This window comes from Pteropus alecto, unplaced genomic scaffold, assembly GCF_000325575.1.
Source record: "Pteropus alecto unplaced genomic scaffold, ASM32557v1 scaffold160, whole genome shotgun sequence".
In the NCBI taxonomy this organism is placed as follows: Eukaryota; Metazoa; Chordata; class Mammalia; order Chiroptera; family Pteropodidae; genus Pteropus; species Pteropus alecto.
In genome coordinates this window covers 4,752,144-4,773,265 of record NW_006429864.1, presented here as the reverse complement: position 1 = coordinate 4,773,265, position 21,122 = coordinate 4,752,144, and the positions used below count along the sequence as shown (strand labels likewise).

At 47.7% G+C, this 21,122-nt stretch overlaps 1 protein-coding gene across 1 annotated transcript in view; it reads left to right on the top strand.

Moving 5' to 3' along the window:
- The window catches only part of PEBP4 (phosphatidylethanolamine binding protein 4), a 190,888-nt gene that overhangs the window by 57,123 nt on the left and 112,643 nt on the right, over window positions 1-21,122 (top strand). The window lies entirely within an intron of this gene.

The following is a 21,122-nucleotide window of genomic DNA, read 5'->3' as shown; positions in this document are numbered from 1 at the left end:
GGCGGCCCCCTCCCCCTCGCGGTGGGGACGGTCACCCTGCGCTGCCCCGCGCCCGGCGGCGGAAGGTGTCAAAGACATCGAGGCTAGGGTCCCTCCGCCGCCGAAGCCCCCCGGGGTAGAGGCGGCAGCCGGGAGACTGGCTGGAGGGAGACCCGGGGTGCTTTTCCCCCGTTCTCGACGCTGCCAGTGCTGCCCTGAGCGAGGAGTGGTTTTGTCATTTTGAATAAACCCCTTCTCCCCGCCCCCCAGGCTGTTTCAGAAGTGGCATTGAGTCAGACCTGAGTCACAGGAGAATGTGGCCCCTCCCCGCCGCCCCTCGTGGTTCTGCATCGTCCCGCTGGAATCCCCCACCCTCCGCGGGGCCGCTGCCTGGTGACTCACCCCCAGCAACTCGGCCTGGGACACCGACCCCGGCCGCCTTTTCTGTCTCTGCTGTACCTGCCCACCCGCCCGGGGTGCGAACCCCACCCACCCCTTGCGTGCTGTGAAGAAGCTCATCTGGGGACAGCCATCCAGTCCCCGAGCTCTGAAAAGGCCACGGTCTGTCCCCTGCCTCTGAGCAGGGCAGGCCACCTGCCCCTGACCTTCCCAAACAGATGGTGCGTGCTGGGGGCCTGGTCGAGCAGGACGCTCGGCGCGGGCCACAGCGTCTCCCGTGGTGGTTTGCTGTAGTGCTACTACCCTCGAGGACTTGGTCAGCTGCTTTAACCTCTGGCTAACTTTTTTCTCACCCCTTCCACCCGTTCCTGAGCTCTCTGCCTGGGAAGGTGCTACACAACTCTATTTTTAGTCTTAACAAGCTGCCTGCCTGAGCAGCTTCCATCTGCAGCACTCAGAGCCCTTTACAAATGCTAATGAATGGAAGCTGCTGCCTCCAGAGTAGCTCAGATTCATCTTGCTCCCTTTTCCCCATCCCTCTCTCTTCCCTAACGGGGAAACTGAGGCATGGAGTTAGGGTATGGAGATGTGGACAAACCATGGTCAAGACCCGTAGTGTCATATGTCCTGTTGGTGGTTCTGCATTCTCCAGCTCCTTCTGACATCTCTTACTTCTCAGTACCTCTGGATTAAATTCAGAGGTCAGACAGCCTCTTTCCTCAGTGAGGCTCAGTGGGAGAGGTGAGCATTGAAACCCATCACTGTGATGCAATGCAAATAGGTGGCCTCACCAAGCCGTTTCTGCGCAGAAGACTCACCCAGCCTGGCAGGGAGGGTGGGAGGGGGTTAGTGCTGTTAATGTCCTATTTTATAATCAGGTAGGACTTCCTGGAGGAGATGACACCTGAGCTGAATCTAATTGAGAATTGTAGTTAATCAAGCAAAAGACCTGGGCATTCTATGAACAAAACACAGGGCTGAGAAAGAAGCAGTTTGGGGTTGCTAGAGGTAAAAATGTTCCCTGTGTTAGGGTAGGAGGCTAGGTGGGGTGCAAGCAGGGAAAGACCTGGTCAGACTGGAGTTTAAAATACATCATTCTGGTGGCAGGGAGATGGGTGAGTTTGATAGGATAAAAGTGGAAGCCAGGAGACCAGTTAGAGATGATGAAGGCCTGGTTCAGGTGCCATGCAGAAGTGCCATGGGGAGGGCAGGGTGCATTTGAGAAAAACGTTTGACAGTTACTTAACCGGAATTCCAGGAAGACACAATCTCTGCACCCCACCTCGCCCTGCCCCGTGGCCCACTGATAGGCTGGCAGGGCAAACATCACCCAGGTGGCACTTTTCCCTTTTGAGCTGGATGCCTGGAATTCCTGGAGGGCAGGACCTGCCTCTGCCATGGCAACTAGCAGTGATGCAGGCAGTCTGTTTGGCAATGCTGGTTGAATGAATGGTGCTTTGATCAGATAAGGATAATGAAAGGGGTGGGAAATACTCTCAGCAACTGCGGGTGGAAGGACATAGGCATGCCGGACTCTAACCACGCTTCGCTGCGTTTTCGAAGTTAAAGCCCAGGGCGCCCTTCAGTAGGAAGCCAACTCCCACTCCAAGGCCTTCACCATGAATCAGAAAATGCTGCCAACCGCAACGAACGCAACAGTTTCAGAAGCTGTAGGAGGCCTCCTTACCGATTTCAGGGCCCTGCTTTCCAACCAAAGCATCAGGGGACTGTTCTTAGAACACCTGAAATGTGTTCCAATTGGAGCAGGCTGTACAGAACAGGGACATGTGTCATGGGCTTTGGGATGCCCAAGGAGGAGTGTGGCACAGAGGGATTCACCCACGTTTGGCAGTTTTGTATACTGGGGTGGTAGGAATTCCAAGAATTTGCTCATTTAATTCTTCATGTTGTGTGTGTTGTATGGGGAGGTCCCCATGCTCCTTTCACTGCAGATTGCTTCCTCTGGTCATCTTCCCAATATTAAATCTCAGTAGGTCTGCCGTGGCCATAAAAGGTCATCATACTAGTTAAGAGGGTGAGTTCTGGTCTAGGCTCAAACTCCATCTCCTCCACTCCTATTAGCTGTGTGACCTTAGAGAAGTTAAGTGACTCATTCAGTCTTTAGTTTCCTCATCTGTAGACTGGGTATATATGAGTCACTGTGAAGTTTAAAAGAGTTAATTCCTCTTTAAGCGCTTAGAGCAGTGTCTGGTACATGGAAATCCTCAAAAAATATTAATATTGCCAGAGTCCTCTATCCTATATTTAGTATGGCTGCACTTCCAGCTCCTCTACCGGCTGATCAACCCCAAAACATTGCTGTTTTAGGATCCTGTAAAGCAGCGGTCCCCAACCTTTTTGGCACCAGGGACCGGTGCTCCTATGAGATCTAATGCCTGCTGATCTGAGGTGGAGCTGAGGCGGTGATGCTAGCGCTGGGGAGCGGCTGCAAATACAGATGAAGCTTTGCTTGCTCCCCCGCCGCAATGCTGTAAAGTCTTTCCAGGGTTCCTTCCTTTATTTTAAGTCCTGGATACTTAAAAAGAGAACCATTGACCCTGTAATCCCTGAATCGCTCTTCTAGGGGTAAGAAAATATACTTCGTTCAGAAGAAAAGTACTATTTTAATTGAAGATGAGATACTCTCATAGGGAATTGACTAGGATAGAGAATCATAGACTTATATCTGGAAGACATCTTGGAGGTACTAATTCAAGCTGGCATTTTTTAGAGACCCAGAGAGACTGAATTACTTGTGTAACAAGTGGAAGGTGGAGAGCAGGAACCCAGGTCTCCTGAGCGTCCCTGATCGGCGTCCTGGGCTGTGCCCTCACCCCACACCTTCAGGCCATCCCCGACCCTTGGTCTTTGCTTTCCCGTCTCCCATCTCTCCCGGTCTTGCCTAGTCCAAAACCATGCTAGTGGTCTGTCTCTGTATCCGTCAGGATTCAACCAGAGAGACAGACCCAGTAGGAGATAGATAGTAGGGGATCTGTGTGGCAAGTAATTTTGGCTTATGAGATTGTGGAAGGCCAGCTAGGCAAACCCACAGCCCACAGTCCATAGTGCAGGCCATCAGGAGAGGCAGGCCCGACACTCTGGGGCAGGAGCTGACACTGCAGTCCACAGGCGAAACTTCTTCCAGGAAAATCCAACTAATTGAATCATATCCACTCAGATGATCTCCAATAGTCTCCTTTACTTAAGGTCAACTGATTATGGACATTAATCACAACTACAAAATACCTTCGGAGCAACACCAACGTTTGACTGAATAACTGGATTCCGTAGCCTAGCCAAGTGGACAAATACAACGGACAGTCAAGGTGCCCTGCTGGTCTCGCTGTCTGTCCTCCGTCCAGCCTGACATACCGCTACCAAATTAATCTTCCAAAAACTCTGCTTTGCCCTCCTTTTCAGTGTTCCACGGTGGTCCACAGGTTACAAGAGGAAGCGCAACTTGCATACTGTATCTCCCACTTCTCTCCCACTTAAACCCTCCATTCCTGTCGAACCAGTCTCCTTGCTCTCTGAACGATAACCAGCTCTATAAATTTCTCTCTGCCCAAGCTCCCTACTCCTTTCGAGGCCATTCTGTCTACTTCCTGCCTCAAAGTGTGGCCCCCAGCCAAGCCCCTTAAATCACCATGGCCCCCTGAGTTCTATCCCTCTTTCCTGCACCCCAGGCATCCACTCTCTGCCTCCCTCACTTGCTGCTTAGCCAAACAAGCAGGAGAGATTAATTTAGGGTTGATGGGCAGAGGGACAGAGAATCCCTATCAGTACTCCTCCCTCCCCAGGGCCCCTCCCTTCCCTCAAACCAGCCAGGATGCTGGTCAACCCCTAATAAATTGCTGCTCAGATCTTTTTACTAAAGTGAAAGATTGGGTCTAGGTTATTACAAATGGCAACTGAAACAATTTTCTCTCCATCTCTTTTCATTTCCCCTGCCCACCACCTCCACCCCACACCTTTGAGTCAGGAGAAGTTCTTAGTTCTTGATATCTCTTTTTAATCAAGTTGACATCCCTTGGATCTAAGGAAATTCAGAATCCAGATGGGATGCAAGACACTGAAGGAACCAAAACAGAAAACCGATCCCTAACATCAGGCAGTTCCCCTTTCAATGTTTTAAAGCGATCTTCCAAGGGGTTCGGCTACGTGTAATCTACACCATATCATGCCAGAGCAAGATGTTTACACCAGAACAGTGTACTATGAAGACTTTGCCAGCCTGGGTTTGCAGGCAAATTTCTGACAAATCTGGTATCACTTAATTTGATTTATAGACATGGAGTAAGTTATTTAGCCTCTTGTGCCTCAGTTTCATCATTGGTAAAATGGGGTGATAGTAGATATGTATTTATCCTGCGTAAAACCTATCTATCCCTTAGGTTTGTTGTGAGGATTTGGAAAGCACTTAGAAAGCCTGGCGTGTGGAAGGAGCCCAGCACCTCTTAACTACTACTATTATTAGCTGTAACAGGGCAAATCAAACCTCCATGTTGCCCTCTGTGCGTGCTGACATCAGTAGGCTAAAGTATGACACTTCTGTAAAGTCACCCACCCACCCGACCTGGCAGGAGTCTCTGCACCTGGACCAGGCAACAGTTCTGGCAAACGAGGTGGGCACTGCCTTCTAGCTTGTGGGGTCAATAGTCACTTGAAGTCAAGAAGCCCACAGTCCAAGGGGCACAAATTTAACTACTTGAAGAAATCTTTATTGATCATTTCTAAAGTTCACTATATTGTGCTGGGTGCCGGGGATACTGAGATGAGATGTGACCCAGGTCCTCGGGAGCTTACAAAGGAGACACCTAGTGTGGAAACCATCAAGTGGACCTCGAGGCAGCATGTGCATCAGGAGCACGGACAGTCAGGGCTGTCACAGAGTCATTCCTGAGCAGCGTACTGGGAAGCTGGGCTTGGACAAACTATGAGGGAGAGACATGGCTGCTCACCCTCTGTCCCTGTTGCCCAGCACGGTGCCTGGTATAGAGCGGGTACTCCAAGGATCTTAGTGAATGACTAGCTCTAACTGAGGGCTTGAGGAAAAATCTTCATGAAGTCGGTACCCTGGGTTTTAAGCATTGAGGACAGACTCAGATTTTGAGAGGGCAAAAAAGATAGAAATGGATAAACAAAATGTGATATATACATACAATGGAATATTATTCAGCATTAAAAAGGAAGGAGATTCTGACCTATGTTGCAACATGGATGACCCTTAAAGCATTATGCAGGTCACACACACACAAAGACAAATAGGGTACGATTCCACTCATATGAGGTACCTCGTGTTGTCAAATTCTTAGAAATAGAAAGTATAACGGTGATTGACGGGACGGGAGGAGGGAGGAGGGAATGGAGAGATGTGGTTTAATAGGTACAGAGTTTCAGTTTTACAAGATGAAAACCATTCTGGAGATCGGTTGCACATGGGAATGTGCTTAACTCTACCGAACTAGATGCTGAAAAATGGTTAAGATGGCACATAATATGTTATGAGTATTCTAGCACAATTAAAAAAAAAAAAGATGGAGAAGGAACCTGCAAGAACAAAGGTGTTAGGGAAGGTAACGAGGCAGAAAGTGCAGGATGTGTGCGTAGAAAGGACTACTGACGGATAGGGTCAGAACTCAAAGCAGAAGGAGAGAGACACAGTGGGAGATGAGGCCAGATGGGGGCCAAATGGGCCTTGAATGCTGTGCCAAGAATGTGCAGTTTAAAATTTTGACTTTGATTTAATATATGGCTGAAGCGGGCCTTCTAATATTCTCTTCAACCTTGGCTGCTATGCAGTTATCATAGGTACTCTGAGGGCCAGTGTGTCAACCTGTCACCCCAGCCCTGTACTGCCCTAACCTCTTCTGCTAAGCAGACCTCTAGGCTCACCTCAGCTGGGCCAGAGAGGGCCCCCTGCACCTGGGCGCCTCTGGGGGCTTCCTCTGCTGCCTTTGGTTTGAACCGATCCCCCCTGGGGTGTTCAAGCTCCAGCTGCACTAATGGAAACTAATGGGATCTCAGGCTGGTTAGCCAGATTTCTTTCCAGTTGAATACTTGTAAGCAACCTCAGTCTGCAAGCTCATACTTGGCAAATTACTGGCTCTGCATCAGAAACGACTTGCATTTCCCATGCTGACTTTCCCTCGGGGTCAGGCCTTACAAGGGAGTGCGATGGCCACGTGACAGGGTCCCTGGTAGGTGCTGCCTTACGTTGCTTCATGGGCTGGGCTCTTCTCGGTGTAAGACAGAAGGGGTTACTTGTTGAAAGCAGAAGTGAATTGACCTATGATATTTTGGAGTTGTTTTTTTTTGCGGAGGGGGGCGGTGTTTGGGTGTCACAAGAACACCTATGCAAGGCCGACTTCTAAATGGAGCTGTGAACCACGTGGCCACAAGGTGGACCTTTCTCTGTAGCTCTGTGACTTATTTAGCATAAAATTTTGAAGCTTTAGTTATCTTCGCTAAATCTCAGGGTTTTTTTTCATTTCTAAAATGAGTATAATAAGCCCTTTCTTGCTTTCTAAGGATATCAAGAAGATGAATGGAGTAGAGACGATGACATACTTTGAAATCTAAATAACAAGAAGTATGCATTCTCCAAGGATTCTGGGACTAAATATCTGCCAGAGAGGGCATATTCTGTATGCCCGTATCTCTGCATTTACCAAAATGAAATCAGAATTCTGGTTGTGAGTTTGATGATAAGACTTAACCTGAGTGCTCATTCATGAAAGCCAGGCTGATGTCCTTCTGGGTCCATGGTGCTAAAAACAGTTAAACTCCTTTGATGTCCTAGCTATTTTGCTGCCCACCATTTGAGAAAGGAACTTTAAAAGAAGAAATGCAGGAACATAGACTATTCTTTTCATTATTTCCGTACCTACATCTCACTTGGACCAGCTGTGTCCGTTGGGGCAGTTGATGCTACACCTTCTCAGTGGGACATGGGAAGGACTCCTCTCCCCACTAATGATAAGAGCAGCAAGAACAAAACGCCTCAGTCCTGGTTACCTCAAAGAATTCTACCCCATGGGCCCATGCTCCAGAAAATGGTGGAGGAGATGGTTGGGATAACAACAAAGAGTTTGCCCCACCTGTGGTCCATTAAACATAGACTCTGCAGCATGCACCAGGGGCATCTAAAAGTCAGGCCATGGACAACCCTATTCCAGGTAGTTCTCACAGCTCTCCTCTTGCACCCTACCCATCGCTTCTCGTTGATCTCCATGATTCACTGGTCCCTGACTCAGTACACTGCCATGAACATGTACAAAATGAGACAAATTTCGGTTTAGTAACCCGCTTTTGCCTCTCTCTTAGGGTTCTCCTGTGGCTTCAGGTGCAAGATTTGTCACATTAGTTCTGGGTTCAAGGATGCTACTAAACAGACCAGCTGCTGGCCCACTATCTTGGCTTCTAATTCTGGTTCTGTTGTTTACTTGCTATGAATCTTGCTCACTGCACGGAGGCCAGAATACACTAGGCATCTACCCTTCCATTCCCGGTCGTCCTTCAGGAACTCGTCTCTGGCCATAAGTGTTTCTGGGATGAGTGATTGGAAGCAAGAGGCAGAGAGAAGGGTGTTGTCTTTGGTATGCAGTGGAAGCCCCACATGGTATGGAGCCTTCGTCTGTAAACTGAAAATGCTTTCAAGGAGCATCAGGCATTAAACCAGCGTGTGTGTGTCTGCGTGTGTGTGTATGTGCACACACACGCATGCATGTATGTATACACATACCACCCAGTGTACTTTAAAAATAGCCCAGTGTTTAAGATTTTGGACTACTCAGATTTTTTAAGAGGGCAGGGGAGAGGAAGGGAGGGGAGGGGGAAAGAAGGAAGAGAGAAAAGAAGGGAGAAAAATACCCTTACTCCCACACTGAAAGATGACTAGAAGGAATAACATCTTGGTGTAAATTCCTCCAAACTTTTATATCTATAAATTATATCTTTATATACTGGTTTACAATTTTTTTTTTTACATAATTGTACATCTCATGTCACCAAACACTCATCTGTCATCTTTGATGGCTAAATGATATTCCATGAAGTTTTAATTCTACAACTAATTAATCTCACTTTGTTGGACGTTAATCCCGCTTTGGTGGACACTGGATTGTTTCTAGGGACTTTTCCTTCACTATTATAAATAATTTGTGTCAGGAAAACGTAGACCCAAATCTTTGACTATATTTTTGATTCCTTAGGATAAAATCCTAGAAGAATTAATAGGTCAAAGGGTATACGCACTTTCGAGATTTTGAATATTCATTGCCAGATCAGCCCCAAGAAAGTTGGTTTAACTTTCTTGGGGCTGATCTGGCAATGAATATTCTACTCCCATACCTTCAACCTTTCACCAACACTGGGTGTTCTAATTTGTTAAAATAATTATCAGTTCGAGAGGTGAAAAATAGTATCTCTCTCTTTGTTTACAAATTAAGTTGGATTTTTTTCTATGCTTTTTGGTCATTTGCATTTATTTTGTGATTTTTTTCTGTCCATTGTTGCCCAGTTTTTCTATTTAGATTTTTTTCTCTTAGATTGGTCAGACCTTTTTAATACATTAAGGATATGATTCCCTCTGTCATACATGTTGCAAATATTTCCTTAGTCTTTTCTCTGCTTTTTACTATTTTATGGTGGTTTTTTTTTTTTTTTGAGGGAGGGGTTAATGTAGAGGGGTTGTATATTTTTCCGTGGTCTAATCTATCACTCTTTTATGATTTCTATTTTGATATCATGATTGGGAAGGCCTTCCCCACTCATTAGAGCATTCTTTCTCATTTAATTTAATTCTGAACTCTAGGAACATAATACTTCAAGCTATTTTATCTCCAGAACCCTGGACTTCAGGGAGGCACTGCCTCCAAGACACCCATAGGGTGAAAGGGAGAAATATGTGAAGCATAGATATGAGCACAGACCCCACATCTCCTAGACTCTCTGAGGGCTGGGACTGGAATTCAAACCTGTTCTAGGCTCCCAGTGACCATCTGACAAATGCAGGCTCTGCTTGAACATCTGTAGTAATCTCACCTGGAGTTTTCCTTTTTGTTCAAATCTTTAGAAAAGTCCCCTGGGTTCAGAATAATATCAACCTCTTTCCCAAGCATCGGTCTCCCAGGAGCTCTCCATGCCACCAAACCACGTGGCCCGTGCCCTGACATGTCCTCCCTGCAGGGGCAGAAGTCACCCCACTCAATTACAGGCGAGAGAGCTGCATGCAGAGAGAGGAGAGGGGCTGACCTCTCCTTCATGATGATGTCATACTCTACCATCAGCAACGGGAGCACTGATTGCTCACACCAGGTCCCCGATACCTCTGCTGGGGTTTGAAAATGCATTTCTTTCCTCTGTGCATTTGTGTGTGTGTGTGTGTGTGTGTGTGTGTGTGTGAGCACACATGTACATGCTCACTCGCACAAGCTTGCACATGCGCTTTCCAACCTCACTCTTCTGTTACTTATCCTAAACAGGAAAAACTATCTCTGATTTTGAAGACGTGGAGAGGAAGTGAAGCACAGAAAACCTGCAGTAGAAATAGGAAGAAAAAGATGCGCATTGAGCATGTGCGGAGTAATTTTCCTTCTGCATGCTTTATTAAAGAATTATATGACATAATTACACGTTATAATGTCTTTACACATATTTATGGTAATTACGTCAATGCACATTTGATGTTCTGTAATTACAGTAAATACACAACAATCCTGACAAATCGCTTGATCAAGAATTCAAATTCCCTAAGTGAAGATGGGAGAAAAGACGTTAACTCTTGTGCTTCCTGATCGCCCTCCCCCTGATTATTCCTCTGCCTTTTCCTGGCAGTTTTGGAGGTTTCTTATGACCCTGGGTGTCACCAAGGCACAATACGTTCACTTCCACCAGAGATGTTCCTGAGACCAGTCCCTACAGCGACCCCACTTCTTTTTATCACAGGTTCCCCGACCACGCTGTTGTGTGTGGGGATCCGGTAGGGGCGGTGGGTGCCCGGGCCTCTTAGAGGCCCGAGGCAGTTAGGTTGTGAACACGCATTTGGTGCCTTTAGTGAACAGAACTGTCCTGGGAGATGTGGCGAAATACGAAGAAAGTGCCAGTCAGGATCCGTGTCCTGTGGAAATCGGAGCCTTGTGGAGGGAAACCGTGAGGAGAATGCAAACCTCTGAAGCAGTCCCCTTACCCGGAGGCTGCTGTTGATCTCCGAACCACTTTAGTAAATTCCTAAAGTCAGGACCACGCCCAATTCTCTAGCACCTGGAATCAGGCACCGCTTTTGTCATAGTGAGACTCTGATACCACCCACCTGTGTTTGGCATTGCCTATATTAATTATGCTGAATGGGTCGTTTTCTTGTCTTTTACGAATGTTTCTCATCATCTTCTGGTCTCTGGATTCTGATGTTGGGGGTGTCGTTGTTCTTTCTAACTAGGACCCGTGGCCGATTTATGAAAAACAGGCAGCAATTGGCGTAATTGTTATCCCAACTAAGATGCATCTCCTGTGATCTGTTCATCTGTAGGTCCCAGTCCCTCCTGAGGTCTGGAGGGAGTATTTCTCTACTTTTGTCCATCAAGATAAGAACTATCCACCGATTCAGGCCAGCATTCATTTAGCCCAGAGAATGGCTTAGCCTCCAAGAGGCAACAGAAGGACTGAGTCCAGAGCCCCAGAGCCATACCGGGCTTCCCCCGGTGGAAGGAATTTACTGTGAGGCAAGCTGTAGAATTGAAAGAACGTAGTAAGGCTGGAGGTGGGCGGCCCACTCTCTCTGGGAGAAGGTACCTGCCTACCTACTTCAGGGGCCTTGAGCTGAGAGATGTTAAAGAGTTGACAAGTCAAAACCTTGAAGTAAAAGTAAGGAATTTGCAGTAGACTCCAGAGCCGAGCATTGACCTTCCTATAGCATAGAAACAGGAATAACACTCCCCATTGTCTTTCACCGATTTCATCCCACCTCTGTGACCCAGAGGAACTAGCCCCAAACAGGTGGTTTTGAAGGGAAATTTTGCTGATCCCCACGGATAGAAAAAGAAATCAGTTGCACTGGCTCAGACCAGTGTGGGGGAAGGACTGAAACGAGGGCTGATTAATGATTCGTCAAAGTAGCAAACTTATTGACTAATATAATTCTTAGTCATGCGGTCTCCATGTACCACACATACCAGAATCAAAGCAATTACAGACTTAAATGAAGCTGGAATCCTTATCGTGGAAAATGCTTGTTTTAGCCCCAAATGGGGACTGGAGGTGAATGACCCGTTACTCCTTGTTGTTCCCCCTGGTAATGAAAGCGCTTGCAGCCTGAAGGATTCTTCGAATGTAATTGCTGCCGGCTGAAACAGGGGTCCTACTGCACCAGCGACGCCCCGTGCCTTTTTCCGAGGCCTTTTTCCGAGGCCCCACTCCACTTTTCAAGAAAGCGCCAGGACCGGGATTTCAAAGGAATGCGGCACGATAGCAACGAACACATTCACACGCCTATCTTAGCATCTTGCATTTTTCAAAAACCGTTGCCATCATCTCTTAGTCTTTTTTCTTCCTTTTTTTTTTCAATTGTTAATTGCTTAGGACCTGGTAAATTTAGATGGATGCCTCATAGATGTATTTAAACATGTAAGCAAGTGAACTGGAAATAGATATAGCATTTTCTTTTCTTATTTTTTTTTTTCTTTTTAGTGAGGACTTTGCATGGCCAGGAACCATAATTCATATTTTCTTCACACTCACAAAAGACTCTGCTGGAACCAAATTTGTGTTGGGAGACAGATTTTTCTAGGCTCTTTCTGGTTGGGCATTGTGCTGTGTTTTTAACTGCTGTTCATTTACCACATACTAGAAAAGGTAGGCTCCGACAGAAAGTAGCCCATGGCTTGCTCCTTTTTATATGGATTCGGAGAAGAAATTGGGAGATTTGTGCTCCTTTGAAAGTGAGAATGAGTGGGAACCCACAAGATTCGTTCGTGTAATCAGAGCAGGCCATTTCACAAAAGCGATTTCTTGCCTCAGAGCAACAGGTAGGGGGAAAAAAGAAGAAAGAAGTAACTCTTTTACTTTCTAAGGGTTGCTGCTTTGGAGGTGGAGGGCAGGAGTTTGAAATTAAATATGCGGAAGAGAAATCAGTAAGAGGCAAAATCTCCAGCAAGAGATGTCCATTAAGTCCCAGTGATGGGATTGTCGATAAAGTCTGTTTCAGCACCCGCCTCCCCGCCCCTCACCTTATCTCCACCAGTGGCTTTTGGGAGTTCAATAACTCCCCCGGTGGGACTGTGCTCTGTTCTCTCCAGATCTGTGTAATCCTTGGCTGCTGAGCTACCAACTGTGGTCCCTGGGGAGTGAAAATTAATTTCTTTCCCTGCCCCACGCTGCTGATCCCAGCTGGCCCGCGGCTCAGCTGGGAGCTGGGGTCAGATGCGTGAGACCACCAGGTGCTCGGAGTAAATGATCAGGGCCTTGGGCCGAGAAGGTTTCTAACAATACGGAAATGGCATTTTCCACTTAACTCAATTGCGGTGCGCCCGGCTGTCTCTGCACCAAGATTCAATTATCAGAGATGAAGCGTGTTCCTCCTTCCCCCCCAATCCTCGCTTGTGCTTTCTGGGGAGCTGTGTAGTGTCCTCCTTTTCTGGCAGCTATGGGCGATAAAATTGCAACAAGCATGAAAGATTTTCCTGCTCGTTGTCGGCTTTAGAACTGACTCTGGCGTGCAGGGGCTGGTGCTGTGTGAGAGCACCGGAGCGTTCTAGCTGTGTAGCCTTGGGCAAGTGACTTAACCTTCCTGAGACTCAGTTTCCTCCTCTGTACGATATACCAGATAGGTGACCTTAGGTCTTAGCATCTAGTTCTAAACTCTCAAGGAATCTATCTTAGTGTATTCCACTGAGGATCTCAGAGCACATCCTTAACAGGAGAGTGTTCAGTCTCAAAAATAAACTCGGAAGAAATTAGAAAACAAAGTCATAAATAAAGGGCATTTGGTGACCCAGTAACCGGTGTGGGTGGAACTCAAGCCAGATGCTCGGGCTCACAGTCTGGGGTTCACTGCATCCCCTTCCTCAGGAAGCCCAGTGGTCTCAGTGGAGCCCCTAACATCGGAACTCAGAGACACCTTTCAGGTCAGACAGGGGTGGCAGGCAGGAAGTAGAGACTATCACCCGGAGCAAGATTCATTTGGCGTTGTCCCCAAGGGGTTGCCTTCCCAGGCCTCCAGCCTCTCACTCTTCAGCCTGTGAAGCTATCAATGGAAACCAGATCCAAGTGTTGCTGATTCAATGATGTTTGCCCAAATGCTGTTTCCTAAGAACTGTTGGATGCCCAAGATGCCTTCTGAGTCTGTTTTCTTTTTCCAACACACTCGTTTCTTTTCCTGGAAGTGGGACATGGCACGAAGCCGGCGGAATCTGAACCTGAGTCTTTTCCAACTCCCTTCTAAACTTGGATCCCGTTGCAATGAGAGGATTTGGGAAACCAGCAGAGGCCCCTTCTTCCTACCCCTCCACAAGGGTCCCAGGAAGCTGTGGCTGTTAGTAGGCACTGGCTACATGCAGCAATTTCGAGCTTATGAACGAGGCATTGCTGCGTGCATCCCCGTTTCACGTCATCTTCAAACCACACGGGGAGGAAGGCATTAGTACCTCCATTAAACACACGAAGAACTTGTAAGATTAGACGTAGTCAGTGGCAGACTCCACATTCAGACCTAGGCCCGTAGTCCTCGCGCTTTCTAACGTCACACACACACACACACTTGCTATGACAATGTGCTCCTTTTTAGACCAGGGAGAGTCCCTCCTAGGTGGTATACCTCTTAGTCGCTTTATTAAAAAGGCAGCCCCAAGCCCTGGGTCAGATCATAGCTTTCGACTCGCCGCTGCATATCTTCCCGGCTATTTGAACACAACTTTCTTCCCCGGCTTCACAGCTCTCTCAGCGGACGGGCTCGCTCCAGGCAGGAGGCTGCGGCTTTGTTCCTTGCCCAGTTCCTGCTTTAGCCCCTTCCCCCGTCGGGCAGTCCCTTTCGTCTTGTTTTTCTCATCGGAAACCCTGACCAGTGAGTACCAGCCCTGTCACTTCCACCTGCCTACAATCGCCACAGCTTTCTGTAGCTCTTCACCCCAGCCCGAATCTGGGGACAGCTTCGGTGTAAGAAGAGCAATAACCCCAGCTTTATCGCTCTCTGGCCCATGTTTTTGTACCCACCACTTGTCCTGAGCCACAGATCTTCGTCTTAAAAGGGGGGTAATAATATCTTCTCTTATGGGGCTTCTAGGGATCCAATGAGTCAATACATGTGAATGTGCTTGGTGAACTGTAAAGCACCAGGTCAGACCAAGTCCCTCTGTGCTCACTGCCCTCGCCCTAGTCCACTATTGCTTTCCATCTAGCACTGATCTGATGGCCGCACATGCCATTTGCTCCTCACAGGAGGTTCAGGTCCTCTCTCCCAGCCCCACCTACAAACTGGCAGCAACAGAATGTAGACTAAAGCCATGGACACATGGCCCCATGTGAAAGAAATCGGAAGCATTGGATTTTGACATTTTTTATTATTTTTCTTTTCTGCATAAAAAGTAGATGTGAAGAGTGAAGACTTGTAGTAATACCTCAGGCCAAGTAGCACATTCAAGACAGCATGGCAGGTGACACGCAGGATGTCAGAGAGCATGACAGCGGCACTGGGGACGTGACTAGCATAATGCCACTTATCAGTGCTGCTGACAGAGCCAGTATAACTTGGCAGTGGGCATGGAAATACCGTCTGGGTCAGAAGATGCCAGGAAGAAACTGGTGTGTTAACCATTAGCACAAGCACCACTCACATTCCAGCAAGGCTGCTAACACCGAGGGGCGTGTCTTCCGCCCCACCTGCTGCCCCCTGATGGACCTCTGCTCTGTAAAGTGCCTTAAGAGCACGGGCCATGTCTTCAATGCCTCTGGTCCCCACCAGGCCAGAAATATGTCTTACAGGTAGAAGACACGTACTATCTTTTAACCAACCAATAGCCATAATCTATTTTTACATAGTGCCTCGGCTTCTCCGAGTGTAACATGGGAGAATAATTCCAATCTTCTAATGAATGGGTGAGAAAAAGGTAACATCCGTGGAGAACGTTGAAGCCATCGGGGGTTAGAAGTGCCTTGTGCTTGTCTTTATTTCTGATGATGACCTTCCCCACCCATTTCTACCTGAAGTCGGTGTGGTCCCAAGCACTGACGGGAAATTAAAATGCTTTCCAGATCCGTGCCCTTGGACTCTAAGAGGGCAAAGGGAAGTGAGACGTCTGTGAAGTGACAGCTGTCAGTGCATCTAGAAGAGATCAGAGACGAGACAAAGCACTTTCGCCTTTAATGGATAGTTCTTCGAAGGGAAGCTGTTTCACTTCCTCAGCAGTCCCACCATTTTGACCAAACCCCTTTTTTTCTGGGTGACACTCATCTTTTCTTCTCCGAAAACACAGCTGAGGAAAGGAAATTTCTCCTTCCTTCCTACTTGCCATTGCTACTACCAAAAATCCAGCGTCTCTGCCTTTGGGACCCCATCTCCTGTCCACTTGCCTCTTTTTCTCTGGCTACCAGGCATTCAGGGTTGATCTGTTTCTCGTGGCTCCATGTAGAATTCGACTACATGCATGAAAACAGCCAGGCAGAGCTGACAGCACCGTCAGACAGTGAGCACAGCTCCTGACATACGTGCACGGGAGTAAGTGCTCACGTGTGTATGTGTGTGTGTGCGTGTGCGTGCACACGCACACACACACAGTTTTCCTTCTCTGAGCCCTCACACACACACACACACACACACACAGTTTTCCTTCTCTGAGCCCCCACAGGATTCCCTCTCCATTCCCCCTTTGGCAGGTCCCACCTGTTCATCCTCCCCTGATCCAGCCCACTCCACCCTCGTGTGGCCCATACTCCACTGTGGGCAGGCAGACAGCCCTCCTCTACCTTCCCACTTCTCACAAATCCAGATCGAGGTGGGGGCCGGGAGAGCTGCACTCTGTTGGATAATGAGTTGAGAACTTACTGCCTCTCGTCTCTCTCTGGCTGGTGACTGACACAAATGGAATTCATCTTTAATCATCTGTTAACTCGTTGTCTATTATAGCTCTTTAATAGCACCATAGATATTCTTAATGAAGCATGATTTAAGGTATTTACAGCACATGGACCGACAGACATCACTCACAGTGTGCAGGTAATGAGGCATAAAACGGCTTTTGAATTCCCCCCAAAAGAGAAAGCGACAAGAGAAAGAAAGAGAAAAAGCTTTAGCACTGGGGCAAAAAGAAAAAAAGGAAAAAATTCAAAGCCTGTGTTGTAAGGTTTGTTTTAAAATGTTTAGGCATTTAAAGTCATCTCAGCTCTTTCAAGGTGTTTGCCTCACAGAGTTCAGCAATTACCCCCTCTGAGAGTGGCAGGCTCAGGTCCCTGGTATTCTCTGCGGCCATCTCAAACCCCGGCATCTCTTCCGGTGCATTTCAGGGGCAGGGGTGGTGCTGAGCAGAGCGCCTAGGAGGGCCCTGAGTGCTCCTCCATGTAGGACGCAGGCCTTCATCTGGTTTCCTCCATTCACACGGTGTTCCCTGATGGTGTTCCAGGGCCATCACTGTGTTAGGACAGTGGTGGACAGTGGTGGAGGTCGCCTTTCCCATGGGGGAGAGCTGGGTTGCCTTCCCTCGGACATGCTGTCCGGGGCTGGTGCCTCTGCTCTTGCACTTACTTAAAAGTAAGCCTGAGAGAAGCAGAGAGGACCTAGCCTGTCACCTCACCCGATCCCTCCTTTGTCCAACCAGGAGACCCAAAATTATGGAGCTAGTTAGGGACAAACCAGAGCTAGAACTGGTTTGAGGGAGAGGTCTCCTCTCCCTCAAGGATGGATGCTGCTTTCACCACACAGCAGTGCTCTGTTGTTCCTGCCAGACAGACCCTGTAAAACCTCTGGGACAACGAGGATTTAAAGGGGCCAGAGAGGTGGGGGAGGGGAGATTCTTTTCTAAAGATATGCTTTAAATATAGAGATGTTTAAAGCAAAAGATCCCCTTTCCCACCTCCCGCAACACACACACACACACACACACACACACACACACACACACACCCCATAGAGGATTTGACTGGTAGAAACTTCAAGATCCAGCTTCCAGCTCTAAGCCTCACTTCTCCAGGGTAGGCCTTTGAACAGACTTCCTTTTTTCCTGCCTCAGAGGCATGGGCCCAACCTGCCTTCCCTATAGTCAAGGAATGTTGTAAAGAAAAATATATGACTTGGGGCATGAGGAATGGAGATAACCATCTTTTCCAGGGGTAGAAGCCATGTTACTTTCATCCTGAGGCCCAGTTATGTTGCCTCTGCTACTCTCCATCGCAGCCCGCATGCGCGGTCTGTACTTGGTCTGAACCCAAGGCAAGGGCTGAGCAAACACTGTATGTGTTGACAGGTCATTTCCATCAAATTCCCTGGGCAAGTCCGATCCAAACAAGCAGAAAGAAAGGAACAGAGAGCCCATACGACCCAGGCCTTGCTGACCACGTCACTGATTTATGTGTTCGTTCATGCACTCATTCCATGCCTGTCCAGATGTTGTGCCAGGTCCTGAGGATAACTGAGCTGCTTGCCCAGCGGAGCCTACGGTCTGGGCAGAAGACAGACTCCTAAAGAAATTATGTCTGACAAGAGGTTGGGGTGGGGTGGAGGGAGCGAGAGGTACCTTATGGGCAGGACGAATCTGGTGGAATAACCATGATGGATGGATTGTCAACTTTAAGGATGGCAAAGCATTTCCCCCAATAGACCACAGAGCTGGATATAGATTAGACCAGCCTTTCAACGCACATAGAATCATAGGATGGCAGGATGGGAGTTTCCCGCAACATCAGTTTCCCCTGCAACATCCCCACCCTATGGTGGTGAGCTTAATCTTCACCCCCACCCCACCTCCACTCCCAAGCAACTCATTCTGTGTCTGCTTAAGGCTAACTCTTAGAAAATTCTCCTTCAGGTCATGTCCCTCCCACTGAAGAGCCTGCTTCTACTCTCCAAGAAAAAGAAGGCTTATGTGGGGGATTCGTGAGGACCAAACAGGGAGTAGAAGCTGGCAGGCCCCAGGTAGTCCTGGGAACAGAATTCCCGCTGTGCTGCTGTCTCACCCTGGGACTCTGGTGATTCTGGCTCCTGTGGGGAAGAGAAAATGTACCCTCTTCCTTCTTAATTCTCTGGCTGGTAGAATAATTAAAATGACATAAAACAGATTAACAGGAGAAAAATAATCGAATTTAATTATGTATGTACATACGGGGGTTCCATGAGAACATAGGGCGCCGGGACAGCTCTGGGCAGTTGAAGCTGATATGCCACCTTCGGCCACGAAGAAAGGGGGCTAGTGGTTTGGACTTCAAAGAACAGGAAGGCAATTCACATGGAGATGGAGAAACAAATGTTTGATAAACAAAGGTTTGCATTTGTTTACTGGGCCATCTTTAACAATGAGACACAGAGGGGACTTTGGCCAAATGGGTCTTGCTAGGTTTCTCCCTGTCTATCACACCAAGTTCATGTATAACTATAATGATCCATGATGATAGCTCCCTTCCTGGAGCCGGTACTCTATCTAAATTCTTTTAGGCAGTTGGAGGGAAGGTCAAAGGTTCTTCCTGGGTCTTTTGTTTCTTAAAACAACTGGCTTAAAGTAATATCCCAAAGTGGCCTATTTTGAGTGGCAAACTGTGTTCCCCCTCACTCCTCATGAGTCTCCCCCACATATGTCTTTGACTTGCTGGGACCCCGACTTCGAGTGCCCCTTGCTAATGGGCCTGGTTCAAAGTGTTGAGGGCAGAATAGGGTGGGCCCAGCCCAGCTTTTCTCGTGCCAGGGCATACGCTGGCGTGGTTTATGGAGTGAGTGCCTGCCCAGGTCAAGTGTTACCACAGTCCAATCCACCAAGGACCAAGGTTGAGAGCAGAGGTGGAATCAGGGTCAGGTTTCAGATATGCTTGGCCTCCTGCTAAGGGCAAGGCAGCTCCCCTGTGAGCGGGTTAGAGGCCCACCTCTAAAACCCCTTAGCTAGAAAGGACTTCTCTCTCTTTTAACATCTGGATGCCCCATCAGCATTAATTTTCTAAGTGGAAAAGAAAAAAGTAAGTAGAATAAGTTAAGTGAAAATGGAGGGGAAAAGCATGTGAAACTAGGGATGCTTGAAATTTTCCGACCAGGCAAAGCCTTGTGATTTGGGCTTACCTTGTGGCATGATCATATCATAATTTACAGCAACTCCCTTTTCTTCTCAGCTGAAAAATGCCAGTCTATAGATGCATAAATGTCTCTGGAGAATTTCTGGGGACTCGACCTTGGGGTTTTTTTTGTTGTTGTTGTTGTTTTTTTGGTTTTTTTTTTTGAGGTCATCATCATGGTTTTTCTTCTCTGTTCCTGAGACAATATAAGCACTATGGTTAATGATTTCTTTAGTATTTTTTTTCTCTTACTTAACCACGTTTATACCAAGAATCAGCACCTTTGTACTTTGTAAGGAGGATTTGAAATAACTAACTTGCTCTGATGACGGACGAGGCCCCCAGGAGGGAAGCGATTGTTAGAAATATTACTCAACGTGGCGATGGGGGACGAGGGGCGTGGAGAGGCACAGCCTGGTCTGGGGCTCCTGCGTCTCCTCCTTTTCTTTCATAATATCATCCTCACCTCTGACTCAGCATCTAAGCTCTTCGAGCTCCCCGGAGAACTCAGAAGTGGCCCTTGTCATAAGCCAAAGTCATTACTTAAGAATCTTTCTAAAAAACACGTATTTCTGGGGGTAAGGCCAGGAAAATGAGAAGGCTGCCATTCAATCCCAAAACATCCACTTGAGACCAAGCCCATTAAGACCTATTTTTTCCTCTCTTCGGGATGATTCTGTTCATGGATTGGCCATATAGCAGGTCAGCGAGCAACATCAGTTGTGCCCTCAGGTTCCCCGGGGCCTAATTTCTCTTGTTTTAGTCTCTGCCATTAAGAAATGTTTTTAGCAAAGCATTTGTGTGACACTTAGATAGAGCAACTAGTTGCCTAGGAAACTGTCCATTCTACACATGTTCCACTTCCTGGTATCATTTGGATTGAGTTGCCTCAAAAGTCCTCCTTCCTTGGCCTTCTTTTGACATCCCCTGCCCCATGATTATGCCAGCCGAGGGGCCCCTAACCAGGTCCAGCTACAGAATACGTGGGCCCAGTGCAAAATAAAAACGCAGCTGTCCCGGTTGAAACATTATCAAGAATTTCAAAAATGGAAACGACAGAGCATTAAACCAAGCACTGCCCTTCTTAGTGCCACACGGGTCACAGGCCCGTGAAGCCGGCCCTGCTCCTCACACTTCCTGTGACTCTGTAGGACTATTGGGATCCTGGCCTTGTCACAGAGACACGCTCCTTCCACTTTATCGTAACAGTTTTCCAAAGCTCCTCCTGCTCAGCCCTCAGATTTTGAAGGCTCTCCCTGTCGACCCCCGAAAGGCAGGGCTGATATAATTGTAGGAACCAGGAATTACTTTTTGTAAACCATGTTTACTCTCTACGCAGAATATAGGCATAATATTTCTTAACTCCTTCAGCCCAAGTAGAGCATCAGAATTGGCACCTTGGGTCAAAATGGACCCTGGTCTGGGTCAAAGTGGATCAATGTTGCCTCTGGCCACTGCACCCAGAGACTTTTAATGGCCCTGATTCTCTCTGCTATCAGGCCTGCTAT